This window comes from Pongo abelii, chromosome 13 (genome assembly GCF_028885655.2).
Source record: "Pongo abelii isolate AG06213 chromosome 13, NHGRI_mPonAbe1-v2.0_pri, whole genome shotgun sequence".
In the NCBI taxonomy this organism is placed as follows: Eukaryota; Metazoa; Chordata; class Mammalia; order Primates; family Hominidae; genus Pongo; species Pongo abelii.
Genome location: NC_071998.2, coordinates 8,330,163 through 8,349,287, shown reverse-complemented (window position 1 = coordinate 8,349,287; position 19,125 = coordinate 8,330,163).

Sequence of the window (19,125 nt, the reverse complement as noted above, 5' to 3'; positions counted from 1 at the left end):
GTGCGATTGCTGCATCTAGTGTAAAAGCAAATACATTCAGATGAAAACTAGATAGAACCGTTGTCAGAAACTTCTTTGTGATGTGTGCATTCTACTCAGAGAGTTGAAGCTTCCTTTTGATATAGCTGTTTTGAAACACTCTTTCAGTAGAATCTGCAAGTGGATATTTGGAGTGCTAAGAGGCCAACACTGGAAAAGGAAATATCTTCACATAAAAAGTAGACGGAAGCATTCTCAGAAACTTCCCTGTGGTTTATGCATTCAAGTCACAGACAGGAACCTTCCTTTTGAAAGCGCAGTTTTGAAACACTCTTTTTGTAGAATTTGCTAGTGGATGTTTGGAGCGATTTGAGGCCTATGCTGGAAAACGAAATATCTTCCCATAAAAACTAGATGGAAGCTTTCTCAGAACCTTCTTAGTGATGAGTGCATTCAACTCACAGACTTGAACCTTCATTTTGAAAGAGCAGTTTTGAAACACTCTTTTTGTAGAATCTGCAAGTGGATATTTTGAGCGTTTTGAGGCCTTTGCTGGGAAATGAAATATCTTCACCTGAAAACTACACAGAAACCTTCTCAGAAACTTCTTTGTGATGTGTGCATTCAATGCACAGAGTTGAACCTGCCTTTTGATAGAGCAGTTTGGAAACAGCCTTTTTGTAAAATCTGCAAGTGGATATTTGGAGCGATTTGGGAACTATGCTGCAAAAAGAAATGTCTCCAAATAAAACCTAGACAGAAGCATTCTCAGAAACTTCTTTGTCATTTGGGGATTGAACTCACAGAGTTGACCCTTTCTTTTCATAGACCAGCTCTGCAATACTCTTGTTGTGGAAACTGCAAGTGGATATTTGGTGCGATTTCAGCATCTAGTGGTAAAGGAAACACATTCAGATGAAAACTAGATAGAAACATTCTCAGAAACTTCTTTGTGATGTGTGCATTCTACTCACAGAGTTGAACCTTCCTTTTGATAGATCAGTTTTGAAACACTCTTTTCGTGGATTCTGCAAGTGGACATTTGGAGGGCTTTGAAGCCTATGCTGGAAAGGGAAATATCTTCACATACAAACTAGATAGAAGCATTCTCAGAAATTTCTCTGTGATGTACCGATTGAACTCACAGAGTTGAAGCTTCCTTTTGATATAGCTGTTTTGAAACACTCTTTTAGTAGAATCTTCAAGTGGATATTTGGAGTGCTAAGAGGCCAACACTGGAAAAAGAAATATCTTCACATAAAAACTAGAAGGAAGCATTCTCAGAAACTTCCCTGTGCTTTATGCATTCAAGTCACAGAGTGAATCCTTCCCTTTGAAAGCGCAGTTTTGAAACACTCTTTTTGTAGAATATGCTAGAGGATGTTCGGAGTGATTTGAGGCCTATGCTGGAAAACGAAATAGCTTCCCATAAAAACTAGACAGAAGCATTCTCAAAAACTTCTTTGTGTTGTGTGCATTCAACTCACAGACTTGAACCTTCATTTTTAAAAAGCAGTTTTGAAACACTCTTTTTGTAGAATCTGCAAGTGGATATTTGGAGTGTTTTGAGACCTTTGCTGGGAAATGAAATATCTTCACGTGAAAATTACACAGAAGCATTCTCAGAAACTTCTTTGTGATGTGGGCATTCAACTCACAGAGTTGAACCTGCCTTTTGAAAGAGCAGTTTGGAAACAGCCTTTTTGTAAAATCTGCAAGTGGATATTGGAGCGATTTGAGGCCTATTCTGCAAAAGGAAATATCTTCACAGAAACCCTAGACAAAAGCATTCTCAGGAACATCTGTGTGATGAGTGCATTCAACTCACGGACTTGAACCTTCCTTTTGATAGAACAGTTTTGAAACACTGCTTTTGTAGAATCTGCAAGTGTTTATATGGAGCGCTTTGAGGCCTATGATGGAAAAGGAAATATCTTCACATTAAAACGTGACAGAAGCATTCTCAGAAACTTCTGGGTGATGAGTGCATTCAACTCACACACTTGAACTTTCCTTTTGATACAGCAGTTTTGAAACACTCTTTTAGTAGCATCTGTAAATGGATATTTGAAGGGCTTTTATGCCAAAGCTGGAAAACGAAATATCATCACAAAAACTAGGCAGAAGCATTCTCAGAAACTTCTTCCTGATGAGTGCATTCAACTCACAGACTTGAACGTTCCTTTTGATAGAACAGTTTTGAAACAATCCTTTTGCAGGATTTGCAACTGTTTATTTGGAGCGCTTTGAGGCCTATGTTGGAAAAGGAAATATCTTCACATGAAAACTAGACAGAAGCATTCTCAGAAACTTCTTTGTGATGAGTGCATTCAACTCACAGACTTTAACATTCCTTTTGAAAGAGCAGTTTTGGAAACACTCTTTTTGTAGAATCTGCAAGTGGATATTTTGAGCGTTTTGAGGCCTTTGCTGGGAAATGAAATATCTTCACCTGAAAAGTAGATAGAAGCATTCTCAGAAACTTCCTTGTGATGTGCGCATTCAACTCTCAGAGTTGTAGCTTCCTTTTGATACAGCAGTTTTGAAACACACTTTCAGTAGAATCTGCAAGTGGACATTTGGAGTGTTAAGAGGCCAACACTGGAAAAGGAAATATCTTCACATGAAAACTAGACGGAAGCATTCTCAGAAACTCCCTGTGCTTTATGCATTCATGTCACAGAGAGGAACCTTCCTTTTGAAAGCGCAGTTTTGAAATCCTCTTTTTGTAGAATTTGCTAGTGGATGTTTGGAGCGATTTGAGGCCTATGCTGGAAATCGAAATATCTTCCCATAAAAACTAGACAGAAGCATTCTCAGAAACTTCTTTGTGATGAGTGCATTCAACTCACAGACTTTAACTTTCCTTTTGAAATAGCAGTTTTGAAAACAGTCCTTTTGTAGAATCTGCAAGTGGATATTTTGAGCATTTTGATGCCTTTGCTGGGAAATGAAATATCTTCACCTGAAAACTACACAGAAGCATTTTCAGAGACTTCTTTGTGATGTGTGCATTCAACTCACAGAGTTGAACCTGACTTTTGATAGAGCAGTTTTGAAACAGCCTTTTTGTAAATCTGCAAGTGGATATTTGGAGCGATTTCAGGCCTAGGCTGCAAAAGGAAATATCTTCACAGAAACCCTAGACAGAAGCATTCTCAAGAACTTCTGTTTGATGAGTGCTTTCAACTCATGGACTTGAACCTTCCTTTTGATAGAATAGCTTTGAAACACTCCTTTTGTAGAATCTGCAAGTGTTTATTTGGAGCGCTTTGAGGCCTAGGATGGAAAAGCAAATATCTTCACATTAAAAACTGGACAGAAGCATTATCAGAAACTTCTGTGTGATGAGTGCATTCAACTCACACACTTGAACTTTCCTTTTGATAGAGCAGTTTTGAAAGACTCTTTTAGTAACACCTGTAAGTGGATATTTGGAGGGCATTTATGCCAATGCTGGAAAACGAAATATCATCACAGAAAAACTAGGCAGAAGCATTCTCAGAAACTTCTTCATGATGAGTGCATTCAACTCACAGAGTTGAACCTTCCTTTTGATAGAAGAGTTTTGTAACACTCCTTTTGTAGGATCTGCAACTGTTTATTTGGAGCGCTTTGAGGCCTATGTTGGAAAAGGAAATATCTTCGCATAAAAACTAGAGAGAAGCATTCTCAGAAACTTCCCTGTGCTTTCTGCATTCAGCTCACATAGCTGAACCTTCCTTTTGATAGAACAGTTTTGAAAAACTCTTTTCATAGAATCTGCAAGTTGACATTTGGAACGCTTTGAGTCCTAAGCTGGAAAAGGAAATATCTTCACATAAAAGCTGGATAGAAGCATTCTCAGAAACTTCTTTGTGACGTGCGCATTCAACTCACAGAGTTGAAGCTTCCTTTTGATATAACTGTTTTGAAACACTCTTTTAGTAGGATCTTCAAGTGGATATTTGGAGTGATATGAGGCCAACGCTGGAAAAGGAAATATCTTCACATAAAAACTAGATGGAAGCATTCTCAGAAATTTCCCTGTGCTTTTTGCATTCAAGTCACAGAGAGGAAACTTCCTTTTGAAAGCACAGATTTGAAACACTTTTTGTACAATTTGCTAGGGGATGTTTGGAGCGATTTGAGGCCTATGCTGGAAAACGAAATATCTTCCCATAAAAATTAGACAGAAGCATTCTCAGAAACTTCTTTGTGCTGTGTGCATTCAACTTACAGAGTTGAAACTGCCTTTTGAGAGAGAAGCTTGGAAACAGCCTTTATGTAAAATCTGCAAGTGGATATTTGGAGCGATTTGAGACGTATGCTGCAAAAAGAAATGTCTCCAACTAAACCATAGACAGAAGCGTTCCGAGAAACTTCTTTGTCATTTGCGGATTGAACTCACAGAGTTGAACTTTCCTTTTCATAGAGCAGTTCTGCAATACTCTTGTTGTGGGAACTGCAAGTGGATATTTGGTGCGATTGCTTCATCTAGTGAAAAAGGAAATACATTCAGATGAAAACTAGATAGAACCATTCTCAGAAACTTCTTTGTGATGTGTGCATTCTACTCATGGAGTTGAACCTTCCTTTTGATAGAACAGTTTTGAAACCCTCTTTTTGTGGAGTCTGCAAGAGGATATTTGGAGGGCTTTGTAGCCTATGCTGGAAAGGGAAACATCTTCACATAAAAACTAGATAGAAGCATTCTCAGAAACTTCTTTGTGATGTGCGCATTCAACTCACAGAGTTGAAGCTTTCTTTTCATATAGCTGTTTTGAAACACTCTTTCAGTAGGATCTGCAAGTGGATATTGGGAGTGCTAAGAGGCCAACACTGGAAAAGGAAATATCTTCACATAAAAACGAGACAAAAACATTCTCAGAAACTTCTGTGTGATGAGTGCATTCAACTCCCACACTTGAACTTTCCTTTTGATGGAGCAGTTTTGAAACACTCTTTTAGTAGCATCTGTAAGTCGATATTTGGGGGACTTTTATGCCAATGCTGGAAAACGAAATATCATCACAGAAAAACTAGGCAGAAGCATTCTCAGAAACTTCTTCGTGATGAGTGCATTCAACTCACAGAGTTGAACGTTCCTTTTGATAGAACAGTTTTGAAGCACTCCTTTTGTAGGATCTGCAACTGTTTATTAGGAGTGCTTTGAGGCCTATGTTGGAAAAGGAAATATGTTCACATAAAAACTAGACAGAAGCATTCTCAGAGACTTCCCTGTGCTTTCTGCATTCAACCCACATAGTTGAACTTCTTTTTGATAGAACAGTTTTGAAAATCTCTTTTCGTAGAATCTGCAAGTCAACATTTGGAACGCTTCGAGGCCTATGCTGGAAAAGGAAATATCTTCACATAAAAACTAGATAGAAGCATTCTCAGAAACTCCTTTGTGATGTGCGGATTCAACTCACAGAGCTGAAGCTTCCTTTTGATATAGCTGTTTTGAAACACTCTTTTGGTAGAATCTTCAAGTGGATATTTGGAGTGTTAAGGGGCCAACATTGGAAAAGGAAATATCTTCACATAAAAACTAGAGGGAAGCATTCTCAGAAACTTCCCTGTGCGTTATGCATTCAAGTCACAGAGAGGAACCTTCCTTTTGAAAGTGCAGTTTTGAAACACTCTTTTTGTAGAATTTGCTAGGGGATGTTTGGAGAGATTTGAGGCCTATGCTGGAAAACGAAATAACTTCCCATAAAATCTAGACAGAGGCATTCTCAGAAAATCCTTTGTGCTGTGTGCATTCAACTCAGAGGGTTGAACCTGCCTTTTGATAGAGTAGTTTGGAGACAGCCATTTTGTAAATTCTGCAAATGGATATTTGGAGCGTTTTGAGACCTATGCTGCAAAAAGAATTATCTCCACATAAACCCTAGACAGAAGCATTCTCAGAATCTCCTTTGTCATTTGGGGATTGAACTCACGGAGTTGAACCTTCCTTTTCATAGAGCAGTTCTGCAACACTCTTGTTGCGGAAACTGCATGTGGATATTTGGTGCGATTGTGGCATCTAGTGGAAAAGGAAATACATTCAGATGAAAACTACATAGAATCGTTCTCAGAAACTTCTTTGTGATGTGTGCATTCTACTCACAGAGTTGAACCTTCCTTTTGATAGAACAGTTTTGAAACACTCTTTTTGTCGAGTCTGCAAGTGGATATTTGGAGCGCTTTGAAGCCTATGAAGGAAAAGGAAACATCCTCACCTAAGAACTAGACAGAAGCATTTTCAGAAACTTCTTTGTGATGTGTGCATTGAACTCCCAGAGTTGAAGCTTCCTTTTGATATAGCTGTTTTGAAACACTGTTTCAGTAGAATCTGCAAGTGGATATTTGGAGTGCTAAGAGGCCAACACTGGAAAAGGAAATATCTTCACATAAAAACTAGACAGAAGCATTCACAGAAACTTCCCTGTGCTTTCTGCATTCAACCCACATAGTTGAACCTTCCTTTTGATAGAACAGTTTTGAAAATCTCTTTTCATAGAATCTGCAAGTCGACATTTGGAACGCTTTGAGGCCTATCCTGGAAAAGGAAATATCTTCACATAAAAACTAGATAGAAGCATTCTCAGAAACTTCTTTGTGATATGCGCATTCAACTCACAGATTTGATATAACTGTTTTGAAACACTCTTTTAGTAGAATCTTCAAGTGGATATTTGGAGTGTTAAGAGGCCAACACTAGAAAAGGAAATATCTTCACATAAAAACTAGAGGGAAGCATTCTCAGAAACTTCCCTGTGCATTATGCATTCAAGTCACAGGGAGGAACCTTCCTTTTGAAAGCGCTGTTTTGAAACACTCTTTTTGTAGAATTTGCTAGTGGATATTTGGAGAGATTTGAGGCCTATGCTGGAAAACGAAATATCTTCCCCTAAAAACTAGACAGAAGCATTCTCAGAAACTTCTATGTGCTGTGTGCATTCAACTCACAGAGTTGAACCTGCCTTTTGATAGAGTAGTTTGGAGACAGCCTTTTTGTAAAATCTGCAAGTGGATATTTGGAGCGATTTGAGAACTATGCTGCAAAAAGAAATATCTCCACATAAACCCTAGACAGATGCATTCTCAGAAACTTCTTTGTCATTTGGGGATTGAACTCACAGAGTTGAAACTTCCTTTTCATAGAGCAGTTCTGCAACACTCTTATTGTGGAAACTGCAAGTGGATATTTTATGCGATTGCGGCATCTAGTGGAAAAGGAAATACATTCAGATGAAAACTAGATAGAACCGTTCTCAGAAAGTTCTTTGTGCTGTGTGCATTCGGCTCACAGACTTTAACTATTCTTTTGAAAGACTAGTTTTGAAAACACTCTTTTTGTAGAATCTGCAAGTGGATATTTTGAGCGTTTTGAGGCCTTTTTTGGGAAATGAAATATCTTCACCTGAAAACTACACAGATGCATTCTCAGAAATTTCTTTGTGATATGCGCATCCTACTCACAGTGTTGAACCTTCCTCTTGATAGGTCAGTTTTGAAACACTCTTTTTGTGGAGTCTGCAAGTGGATATTTGGAGCGATTTGTAGCCTCTGCTGGAAAAGGAAACATCTCCACATAAAAACTAGATAGAAGCATTCTCAGAAACTTCTTTGTGATGTGCGCATTCAGCTCAGAGAGTTCATGCTTCCTTTTGATGTAGCTGTTTTGAAACACTCTTTCAGTAGAATATGCAAGTGGATATTTGGAGGGCTAAGAGGCCAATAATGGAAAAGGAAATATCTTCACATAAAAACTAGATGGAAGCTTTCTCAGCAACTTCCCTGTGCTTTATGCATTCAAGTCACAGAGAGGAACCGTCCTTTTGAAAGCGCAATTTTGAAACACTCTTTTTGTAGAATTTGCTAGTGTGTGTTTGGAGCGATTTGAGGCCTATGCTGGAAAACGAAATATCTTCCCATAAAAACTAGAGAGAAGCATTCTCAGAAACTTCGTTGGATGAGCGCATTCAACTCACACACATGAACCTTCATTTTGAAAGAGCAGTTTTGAAACACTCTTTTTGTAGAATCTGCAAGTGGATATTTGGAGTGTTTTGAGGTCTTTGCTGGGAAATGAAATATCTTCACCTGAAAACTGCACAGAAGCATTCTCAGAAACTTCTTTGTGATGTGTGCATTCAACTCACAGAGTTGAACCTGCCTTTTGATAGAGCAGTTTGGAAACAGCGTTTTGTAAAATCTGCATGTGGATATTTGGAGCGACTTGAGGCTTATGCTGCAAAAGGAAATATCTTCACAGAAACCCTAGATAGAAGCATTCTCAGGAACTACTGTGTGATGAGTGCATTCAACTTACGGACTTGAACCTTCCTTTTGATAGAACAGTTTTGAAACACTCCTTTTGTAGGATTTGCAAGTGTTTATTTGGAGCGCTTTGAGTCCTATGATGGAAAAGGAAATATCTTCCCATAAAAATGAGGTAGAAGCATTCTCAGAACATTCTCTGTGATGAGTGCATTCAACTCACACACTTGAACTTTCCTTTTGATAGAGCAGTTTTGAAACACTCTTTTAGTAGCATCTGTAAGTCGATATTTGGAGGGCTTTTATGCCAAGGCTGGAAAACAAAATATCATCACATTAAAACTAGGCAGAAGCATTCTCAGAAACTTCTTTGTGATGTGTGCATTCTACTCACAGAGTTGAACGTTCCTTTCGATAGAACAGTTTGAAACACTCCTTTTGTAGGATCTGCAACTGTTTATTTGGAGCACTTTGAGGCCTATGTTGGAAAAGGAAATATCTTCACGTAAAATTAGACAGAAGCATTCTCAGAGACTTCCCTGTGGTTTCTGCATTCAACTCACAAAGTTGAACCTTCCTTTTGATAGAACAGTTTTGAAAAACTCTTTTCGTAGAATCTGCAAGTCGACATTTGGAACGCTTTGAGGCCTATGCTGGAAAAGGAAATATCTTCACATAAAAACTAGATAGAAGCATTCTCAGAAACTTCTTTGTGATGTGTGCATTCTACTCACAGAGTTGAAACTTCCTTTTGATAGATCAGTTTTGAAACACTCTTTTCGTGGATTCTGCAAGTGGACATTTGGAGGGCTTTGAAGCCTGTGCTGGAAAGGGAAATATCTTCACATAAAAACTAGACGGAAGCATTCTCAGAAACTTCCCTGGCTGTATGCATTCAAGTCCCAGAGAGGAACCTTCCTTTTGAAAGCGCAGTTTTGAAACACTCTTTTTGTAGAATGTGTTGGTGGATGTTTGGAGCGATTTGAAGCCAATGCAGGAAATCCAATTATCTTCCCATAAAAACTAGACAGAAGCATTCTCAGAAACTTCTTTGTGCTGTGTAAATTCAACTCACGGAGTTGAACCTTACTTTTGATAGAGTAGTTTCGAAACAGGCTTTTTGAAAAATCGGCAAGTGGATATTTGGAGCGATTTGAGACCTATGCTGCAAAAAGAAATATCTCCACATAAACCCTAGACAGAAGCATTCTCAGAAACTTCTGTGTGATGAGTGCATTCAACTCACGGACTTGAAGGTTAGTTTTGATACACCAGTTTTGAAACACTCTTTTTGAAGAATCTGCAAGTTTTTATTTGGAGCGCTTTGAGGCCTATGATGGAAAAGGACATGTCTTCACATAAAAACGAGACAGAAGCATTCTCAGAAACTTCTGTGTGATGCGTGCATTCAACTCACAGAGTTGAACCTTCCTTTTGATAGAGCAGTTTTGAAGCACTCTTTTAGTAGCATCTGAATGTTGATATTTTGAGGGTATTTATGCCAATGCTGGAAAACGAAATATCAACACATAAAAACTAGACAGAAGCATTCTTAGAAACTTCTTCGTGAAGAGTGCATTCAACTCACAGAGTTGAACGTTACTTATGATAGAACAGTTTTGAAACACTCCTTTTGTAGGATCTGCAACTGTTTATTTGGAGGGCTTTGAGGCCTATGTTGGAAAAGGAAATATCTTCACATAAAAACTAGACAGAAGCATTCTCAGAGACTTCCCTGTGCTTTCTGCATTCATCTCACATAGTTGAAACTTCCTTTTGATAGAACAGTTTTGAAAAACTCTTTTTGTAGAATCTGCAAGGGGATATTTGGAGCGCTTTGAGTCCTATGCTGGAAAAGGAAATATCTTCACATAAAAACGAGAGAGAAGCATTCTCAGAAATTTCTGTGTGATGAGTGCATTCAACTCACACACTTGAAATTTCCTTTTGATAGAGCAGTTTTGAAACACTCTTTTTGTAGAATCTGCAAGTGGATATTTGGAGGGTTTTGAGGCCTATGCGGGAAAACAAAATATCTTCCCATAAAAACTAGACAGAAGCATTCTCAGAAACTTCTTTGTGCTGTGTGCATTCAACTCACAGACTTGAACCTTCATTTTGAAAGAGCAGTTTTGAAACACTCTTTTTGTAGAATCTGCAAGTGGATACTTGGAGCGTTTTGAGGCCTTTGCTGGGAAATGAAATATCTTCACCTGAAAACTACACAGAAGCATTCTCAGAAACTACTTTGTGATGTATGCATTCAAATCACATAGTTGAACCTGACTTTTGATAGAGCAGTTTGGAAACAGCCTTTTTGTAAAATCTGCAAGTGGATATTTGGAGCTATTTGGGGCCTACGCTGCAAAAGGAAATATCTTCACAGGATCCCTAGACAGAAGCATTCTCAGGAACTTCTGCGGATGAGTGCATTCAACTCACAGACTTGAACCTTACTTTTGATAGAACAGTTTTGAAACACTCCTTTTGTAGAATCTGCAAGTGTTTATTTGGAGCGCTTTGAGGCCTATGATGGAAAATGAAATATCTTCACATAAAAATGAGAGAGAAGCATTCTCAGAAACTTCTGTGTGATGAGTGCACTCAACTCACACACTTGAAATTTCCTTTTGATAGAGCAGTTTTGACACACTCTTTTAGTAATATCTGTAAGTGGATATTTGAAGGGTTTTTATGGCAATGCTGGAAAAGGAAATATCATCACATAAAAACTAGGCAGAAGCATTCTCAGAAACTTCTTCATGATGAGTGCTTTCAACTCACAGTGTTGAACGTTCCTTTTGATAGAACAGTTTTGAAACACTGTTTTAGTAGCATCTGCAAATGGATATTTGGAGTGCTAAGAGGCGAACACTGGAAAAGGAAATATCTTCACATAAAAACCAGATAGAAGCATTCTCACAAACATGCCTGTGATGTGCACATTCAACTCACAGAGTTGAAGCTTCCTTTTGATATAGCTGTTTTGAAACACTCTTTTAGTAGAATCTTCAAGTGGATAATTGTAGTGTTTAGAAGCCAGCACTGGAAAAGGCAGCACCTTCACATAAAAACTAGACGGAAGCATTCTCAGAAACTTCCCTGTGCTTTATGCATTCAAGTCACCGAGAGGAACCTTCCTTTTGAAAGCGCAGTTTTGAAACACTCTTTTTGTAGAATTTGCTAGGAGATGTTTGGAGCGATTTGAGGCCTATGCTGGAAAACGAAATATCTTCCTATAAAAACTAGACAGAAGTATTCTGAGAAACTTCTTTGTGCTGTGTGCATTCAACTCACAGGTTTGAAGCTGCCTTTTGATAGAGTAGTTTTGAAACAGCCTTTTTGTAAAATCTGCAAGTGGATATTTGGAGCGATTTGAGAACTATGCTGCAAAAAGAAATATCTCCACATAAACCTTTGACAGAAGGATTCTCAGAAACTTCTTTGTCATTTGGGGATTGAACTCACGGAGTTGAATCTTCCTTTTCGTAGAGCAGCTTTGCAATACTCTTATTGTAGAAACTGCAAGTGTATATTTACTGCGATTGTGGCATCTAGTGGAAATGGAAACACATTCAGATGAAAACTAGATAGAACCATTCTCAGAAACTTCTTTGTGATGTGTGCATTCTACTCACAGAGTTCAACCTTCCTTTTGATAGAAAAGTTTTCAAACACTCTTTTTCTGGAGTCTGGAAGTGGACATTTGGAGCGCTTTGAAGCCTATGCTGGAAAAGGAAACATCTTCACCTAAAAACTAGATAGAAGCATTCTCAGAAACTTTTTTGTGATGTGCGCATTCAACTCACAGTGTTGAAGCTTCCTTTTGATATAGCTGTTTTGAAACACTCTTTCAGTAGAATCTGCAAGTGGATATTTGGAGGGCTAAGAGGCCAACACTGGAAAAGGAAATATCTTCACATAAAAACTAGACGGAAGCATTCTCAGAAACTTCCCTGTGGTTTATGCATTCAAGACACAGAGTGGAACCTTCCTTTTGAAAGCGCAGTTTTGAAACACTCTTTTTGTAGAATTTGCTAGTGGATGTTTGCAGCGATTTGAGGCGTATGCTGGAAAACGAAATACCTTCCCCTAAAAACTAGACAGAAACATTCTCAGAAACTTCTTTGTGATGAGTGCATTCAACTCACAGACTTGAACCTTCATTTTTAAAGAGGAGTTTTGAAACACACTTTTTGTAGTATCTGCAAGTGGATATTATGAGCGTTTTGAGGCCTTTGCTGGGAAATGAAATATCTTCACCTGAAAACTACCCAGAAGCATTCTCAGAAACTTCTTTGTGATGTGTGCATTCAACTCACAGAGTTAAAGCTGCCTTTTGGTAGAGCAGTTTGGAAACAGCCTTTTTGTAAAATCTGCATGTGGATATACGGAGCGCTTTGAGGCCTCTGCTGGAATAGGAAATATCTTCACATAAAAAATTGATAGAAGCATTCTCAGAAACTTCCCTGTGCTTTATGCATTCAAGTCACAGAGAGGAACCTTCCTTTTGAAAGCACAGTTTTGAAACACTCTTTTTGTAGTATTTGCTAGTGGATGTTTTGAGGGATTTGAGGCCTATGCTGGAAAACGAAATATCTTCCCATAAAAACTAGACAGAAGCATTCTCAGAAACTTCTTTGTGATGAGTGCATTCAACTCACAGACTTTAACTTTCCTTTTGAAATAGCAGTTTTGAAAACAGTCCTTTTGTAGAATCTGCAGGTGGATATTTTGAGCATTTTGATGCCTTTGCTGGGAAATGAAATATCTTCACCTGAAAACTAGACAGAAGCATTCTCATAAACTTCTTTGTGATGTGCGCATTCAACTGACAGAGTTGAAGCTTCCTTTTGATATAGCTGTTTTGAAACACTCTTTCTGTAGGATCTGCAAGTTGATATATGGAGTGTTAAGAGGCCAACACTGGAAAAGGAAATAACTTCACATAAAAACTAGACGGAGGCATTCTCAGAAACTGCCCTGTGCTTTATGCATTCAAGTCACAGAGAGGAACCTTCCTTTTGAAAGCGCAGTTTTGAAACACTCCTTTACCAACATAGGCCTCAAAGAGCTCTAAATAAACACTTGGAGATTCTACAAAAATAGTGTAGGGTTTATTGGAGATTCCAATCCATTCCATTCTGTTGCATTCTACTCACAGAGTTGAACTTTTCTTTTGATAGAACAGTTTGGAAATACTCTTTTGAAGAATCTGCAAGTATTTATTTGAAGCGCTTTGAGGCCTACATTGGAAAAGGAAATATCATCCCATAAAAACTAGACCGAAGCATTCTCAGAAACTTCTTTGTGATGAGTGCATTCTACTCACAGAGTTGAACCATCCTTTGAAAGAACAGTTTTGAAACACTCTTTTTGTAGAATCTGCAAGTGGGTATTTGAGCGCTTTGAGGCCTATGTTGGAAAAGGAAATTTCTTCCCATAAAAAGTAGACTGAAGCATTCTCAGAAACTTCTTTGTGATGAGTGCATTCTACTAACAAAGTTGAACCTTCCTTTTGATAGAACAGTTTGAAACACTCTTTTTGGAGATTCTGCAAGTGTTTATTTGTAGTGCTTTGAGGCCTATGCTGGAAAAGGAATTATCTTCACATAAAAACTAGACAGAAGCATTCTCAGAAACTTTTTCTGATGTGTGCATTCAACTCACCGAGTTGAACCTTCCTTTTGGTAGAGCAGTTTTGAAACACTCTTTTTCTAGAATGTGCAAGTGGATATTTGGAGTGTTAGGGGGCCAACACTGTAAAAGGAAATATCTTCAAATAAAAACTAGACAGAAGAATTCTCAGAAACTTATTTGTGATGAGTGCATTCCACTCACAGACTTTAACTTTCCTTTTGAAAGAGCAGTTTTGAAAAACTCTTTTTGTAGAATCTGCAGGTGGATATTTTGTGTGCTTTGAGGCCTAAGCAGCAAAAGGAAATATCTTCACGTAAAAACTAGACAGAAACATTCTCCAAAACCTCTTTGTGATGTGTGCATTCAAATAACACAGTAGAACCTTCCTTTTGATAGTGCAGTTTTGAAACACCCTTTTTGTAGAATCTACAAGGGGATATTTGGAGAGATTTGAAGCCTATGCTGAAAAAGGGGATATCTTCACATAAAAACTAGATAGAAGCATTCTCACAAACTTCTCTGTGCTTTATGCATTCAACTTACAGACTTGAAACTTCCTTCTGAAAGAGCAGATTTGAAACACTGTTTTTGTAGAAACTGCAATTGGATATTTGGAGCGCTTTGAGGCCTATGCTGGAAAAGGAAATATCCTCACATAAAAACTAGAAAAAAAATCCTCTGAAACTTGTTATGAGGAATGCATTCAGCTCACAGAGTTGAACCTTCCTTTTGATGGAACAGTTTTGAAACACTCTTTTTGTAGAATCTGCAAGTGGATATTTGGAGCGCTTTGAGGCCTATGCTGGAAAAGGAAATATCTTCACATAAAAACTAGACGGAAGCATTGTCAGACACTTCTCTGTGATGAGTGCATTCAACTCACAGAGTTCAACCTTCCTGTTTGTAGAACAGTTATGAAACACTCTCTTTGTAGAATCTACAAGGGATCATTTGGAGCACATTGGGGCCTATGCTGGAAAAGGAAGTATCTTCCCATTAAAAAAAAAGCAGAATCATTCTGAGATACTTTTTTGTGATCAGTGCATTCGACTCACAGACTTGAACCTTCCTTTTGATAGAGCAGTTTTGAAACACTCTTTTTGAAGAATCTTCAAGTGGATATTTGGAGCGCTTTGAGGCCTATGCTGGAAAAGGAAATATCTTCACATAAAAACTAGACAGAAGCATTGTCAGACACTTCTCTGTGATGAGTGCATTCAACTCACAGAGTTCAACCTTCCTTCTTGTAGAACAGTTATGAAACACTCTCTTTGTATAATCTACAAGGGATCATTTGGAGCACATTAAGACCTATGCTGGAAAAGGGTGTATCTTCCCATAAAAAAATAAGCAGAATCATTCTGAGATACCTTTTTGTGATGAGTGCATTCAACTCACAGACTTGAACATTCCTTTCGATAGAGCAGTTTTGAAACACTCTTTTTGTAGATTCTGCAAGTGGGTATTTTGAGCACTTTGAGGTCAAAGATGGAAAAGGAAATATCTTCATATAAAAACTAGACAGAAGCATTCTCAGAAATTACTTCGGGATGAGTGCATTCAACCCAAAGAGTTGAACCTTCCTTTTGATAGAACAGTTTTGAAACACTTTTTTTGGAGAACCTGCAAGTGGATATTTGGAGCAATTTGAGGCCTATGCTAGAAAAGGAAATATCTTCACATAAAAACTAGACGGAAGCATTCTCAGAAATTTCCTGGTGATGAGTGCATTCAACACACAGGTTTGAACTTGCCTTTTGATAGAACAGCTTTGAAACACTCTGTTTGTAGAATTTGCAAGTGGATATTTGGAGAGATTTGTGGCCTGTGCTGCATAAAGGGAATATCTTAACTTTAGAACAAGACAGAAGCATTCTCAGAGACTCCCCTGTGCTTTATGCATTCAACTCACAGCCTTGAACCTTCCTTTTGATAGAGTAGTTTTGAAACAATCGTTTTGTAGAATCTGCAAGTGGATATTTGGAGTGCTTTGAGGTCTATGCTGGAAAAGGAAATATCTTCACATCAAAACTAGACAGAAACATTCTCAGAAATTTCTGTGTGATGAGTGCATTCAACTCACAGGGTTGAACTTTCCTTTTGCTAGAATAGTTTTGAAACATTCTTTTTGTAGAATCTGCAAGTGTGTATTTGGAGCGATTTGAGGCCTATGCTGCAAAAAGAGAAATCTTCACATAAAAACTAGACAGAAGCATTCCCAAAAACTTCCCCGTGCTTCATGCATTCAACTCACAGACTTGAACCTTCCTTTTGATAGAGCAGTTTTGAAACACTCTTTTTGTAGAATCTGCAATTGGATATTTGGAGCGATTTGAGGCCTATGATGAAAAAGGGAATGTCTTCACCTAAAAACTAGACAGAAGCATGCTCTGAAACTTCTTTGTGATGAGTGCATTCAACCCACAGAGTTGAAACCTCCTTTTTTTTAGAACTGTTTTGTAACACTCTCTTTGTAGAATCTGAAAGTGGATACTTGGTGCGCTTTGAGGCCTATGCTGGAAATGGAAATATGTTCTCATAAAAACTAAGCAGAAGCATACTCACAGAGTTCTTAGTGATGAGTGCATTCAACTCACAGACATAAACTTTCCTTTTGATATAGCAGTTTTGACACACTCTTTTTGTAGAATCTGCAAGTGGATATTTGGAGCGCTATGAGGGCTACGCTGTAAAAGGAAATATCATCACATAAAAACTATACGGAAGCATTCTCAGAAACATCTCTATGATGAGCGCATTGTACTCACAGACTTGAACTTTCTTTTTGATAGAGCAGTTTTGAAACACTCCTTTTGTAGAATGTGCAAGTGGATATTTGGTGTGCTTTGAGGCCTAATCTGGAAAAGGAAATATCTTCACATAAAAACTAGACAGAAGCATTCTCTGAAACTTCTTTGTGATGCGTGCATTCATCTAACAGACTAGAAACTTCCTTTTGATAGAGCAGTTTTGAAACACCCTTTTTGTAGAATCTGCAAGTGGATATTTGGAGCGATTTGAGGCCTGTGGTGTAAAAGGGAATATCTTCACATAAAAACTATACGGAAGCATTCTCAGAAACTTCAGTGTGCTTTATGCATTCAACTCACAGACTTGAACCTTCCTTTTGAAAAAGCAGATTTGAAAAACTCTTTTTGTAGAAACTGCAAGTGGATATTTGGAGTGCTTTGAGGCCTATGCTGGAAAAGGATATATCCTCACATAAAAACTAGACAAAAGCATTCCCTGAAACTTCTTTGTGATGAATGTATTCAGCTTACAGAGTTGAACTTTCCTTTTGATAGAACAGTTTTGAAACACTCTTTTTGTAGAATCTGCAAGTGGATATTTGGAGAGCGTTGAGACCTATGCTGGAAAAGGAAATATCTTCACATAAAAATTAGACAGAAGCATTGTCAGACACTTCTCTGTGATGAGTGCATTCAACTCACAGAGTTCAACCTTCCTTTTTGTAGAACAGTTATGAAACACTCTCTTTGTAGAATCTACAAGGGATCATTTGGAGCACATTGGGGCCTATGCTGGAAAAGGAAGTATCTTCCCATTAAAAAAAAAGCAGAATCATTCTGAGATACTTTTTTGTGATCAGTGCATTCGACTCACAGACTTGCACCTTCCTTTTGATAGAGCAGTTTTGAAACACTCTTTTTGAAGAATCTTCAAGTGGATATTTGGAGCGCTTTGAGGCCTATGCTGGAAAAGGAAATATCTTCACATAAAAACTAGACAGAAGCATTGTCAGACACTTCTCTGTGATGAGTGCATTCAACTCACAGAGTTCAACCTTCCTTTTTGTAGAACAGTTATGAAACACTCTCTTTGTATAATCTACAAGGGATCATTTGGAGCACATTAAGACCTATCCTTGAAAAGGGTGTATCTTCCCATAAAAAAATAAGCAGAATCATTCTGCGATACCTTTTTGTGATGAGTGCATTCAACTCACAGACTTGAACATTCCTTTCGATAGAGCAGTTTTGAAACACTCTTTTTGTAGATTCTGCAAGTGGGTATTTTGAGCGCTTTGAGGTCAAAGATGGAAAAGGAAATATCTTCATATAAAAACTAGACAGAAGCATTCTCAGAAATTACTTCGGGATGAGTGCATTCAACCCAAAGAGTTGAACCTTCCTTTTGATAGAACAGTTTTGAAACACTTTTTTTGGAGAATCTGCAAGTGGATATTTGGAGCAATTTGAGGCCTATGCTAGAAAAGGAAATATCTTCACATAAAAACTAGACGGAAGCATTCTCAGAAATTTCTTGGTGATGAGTGCATTCAACTCACAGGTTTGAACTTGCCTTTTGATAGAACAGCTTTGAAACACTCTGTTTGTAGAATTTGCAAGTGGATATTTGGAGAGATTTGTGGCCTGTGCTGCATAAAGGGAATATCTTAACTTTAGAACAAGACAGAAGCATTCTCAGAGACTCCCCTGTGCTTTATGCATTCAAATCACAGGCTTGAACCTTCCTTTTGATAGAGCAGTTTTGAACCACTCTTTTTGTAGAATCTGCAAGTGGATATTTGGAGTGATTTGAGGCCTATGATGAAAAAGGAAATATCTTCACCTAAAAACTAGACAGAAACATTCTCAGAAACTTCTGTGGGATCAGAACGTTCAACCAACAGAGTTGAACCTTCCTTTTGATAGACTAGTTTTGAAACACACTTTTTGTAGAATCTGCAAGTGGATGTTTGGAGGGCTTTGAGGCCTATGCTGGAAAGAAAATATCTTCACCTAAAAACTAGACAGAAGCATTCTCAGAAACTTCTTTGTGATGAGTGCATTCAACTCACAGTGTTGAAAGTTCCTTTTGATAGAACAATTGTGACACAATCTTCTTATAGAATCTGCAAGTGGATATTTGGATTGCTTGAGGCCTATGCTGGAGTAAGAAATAATTTCACATAAAAACTATATTGAAGCATTCTCAAAAACATCTTTGTGATGTGTGCCTTCAACTCACAGAATTGAAACTTCCTTTTGATAAAGCAGTTTTGAAACACCATATTGTAGAATCTGCAAGTGGATAGTTTTAGCACTTTGAGGCCTAGCCTGGAAAAGGGTATATCTTCACATAAAAACTGGACAGAAGCATTCTCAGAAACTTCCCTGTGCTTTATGAATTCAACTCACAGACTTGAACCTTCCTTTTGATAGAACAGTTTGGAAAAACACTTTTTGTAGAATCTGGAAGTGGATATTTAGAGCGCTTTGAGGCCTATGC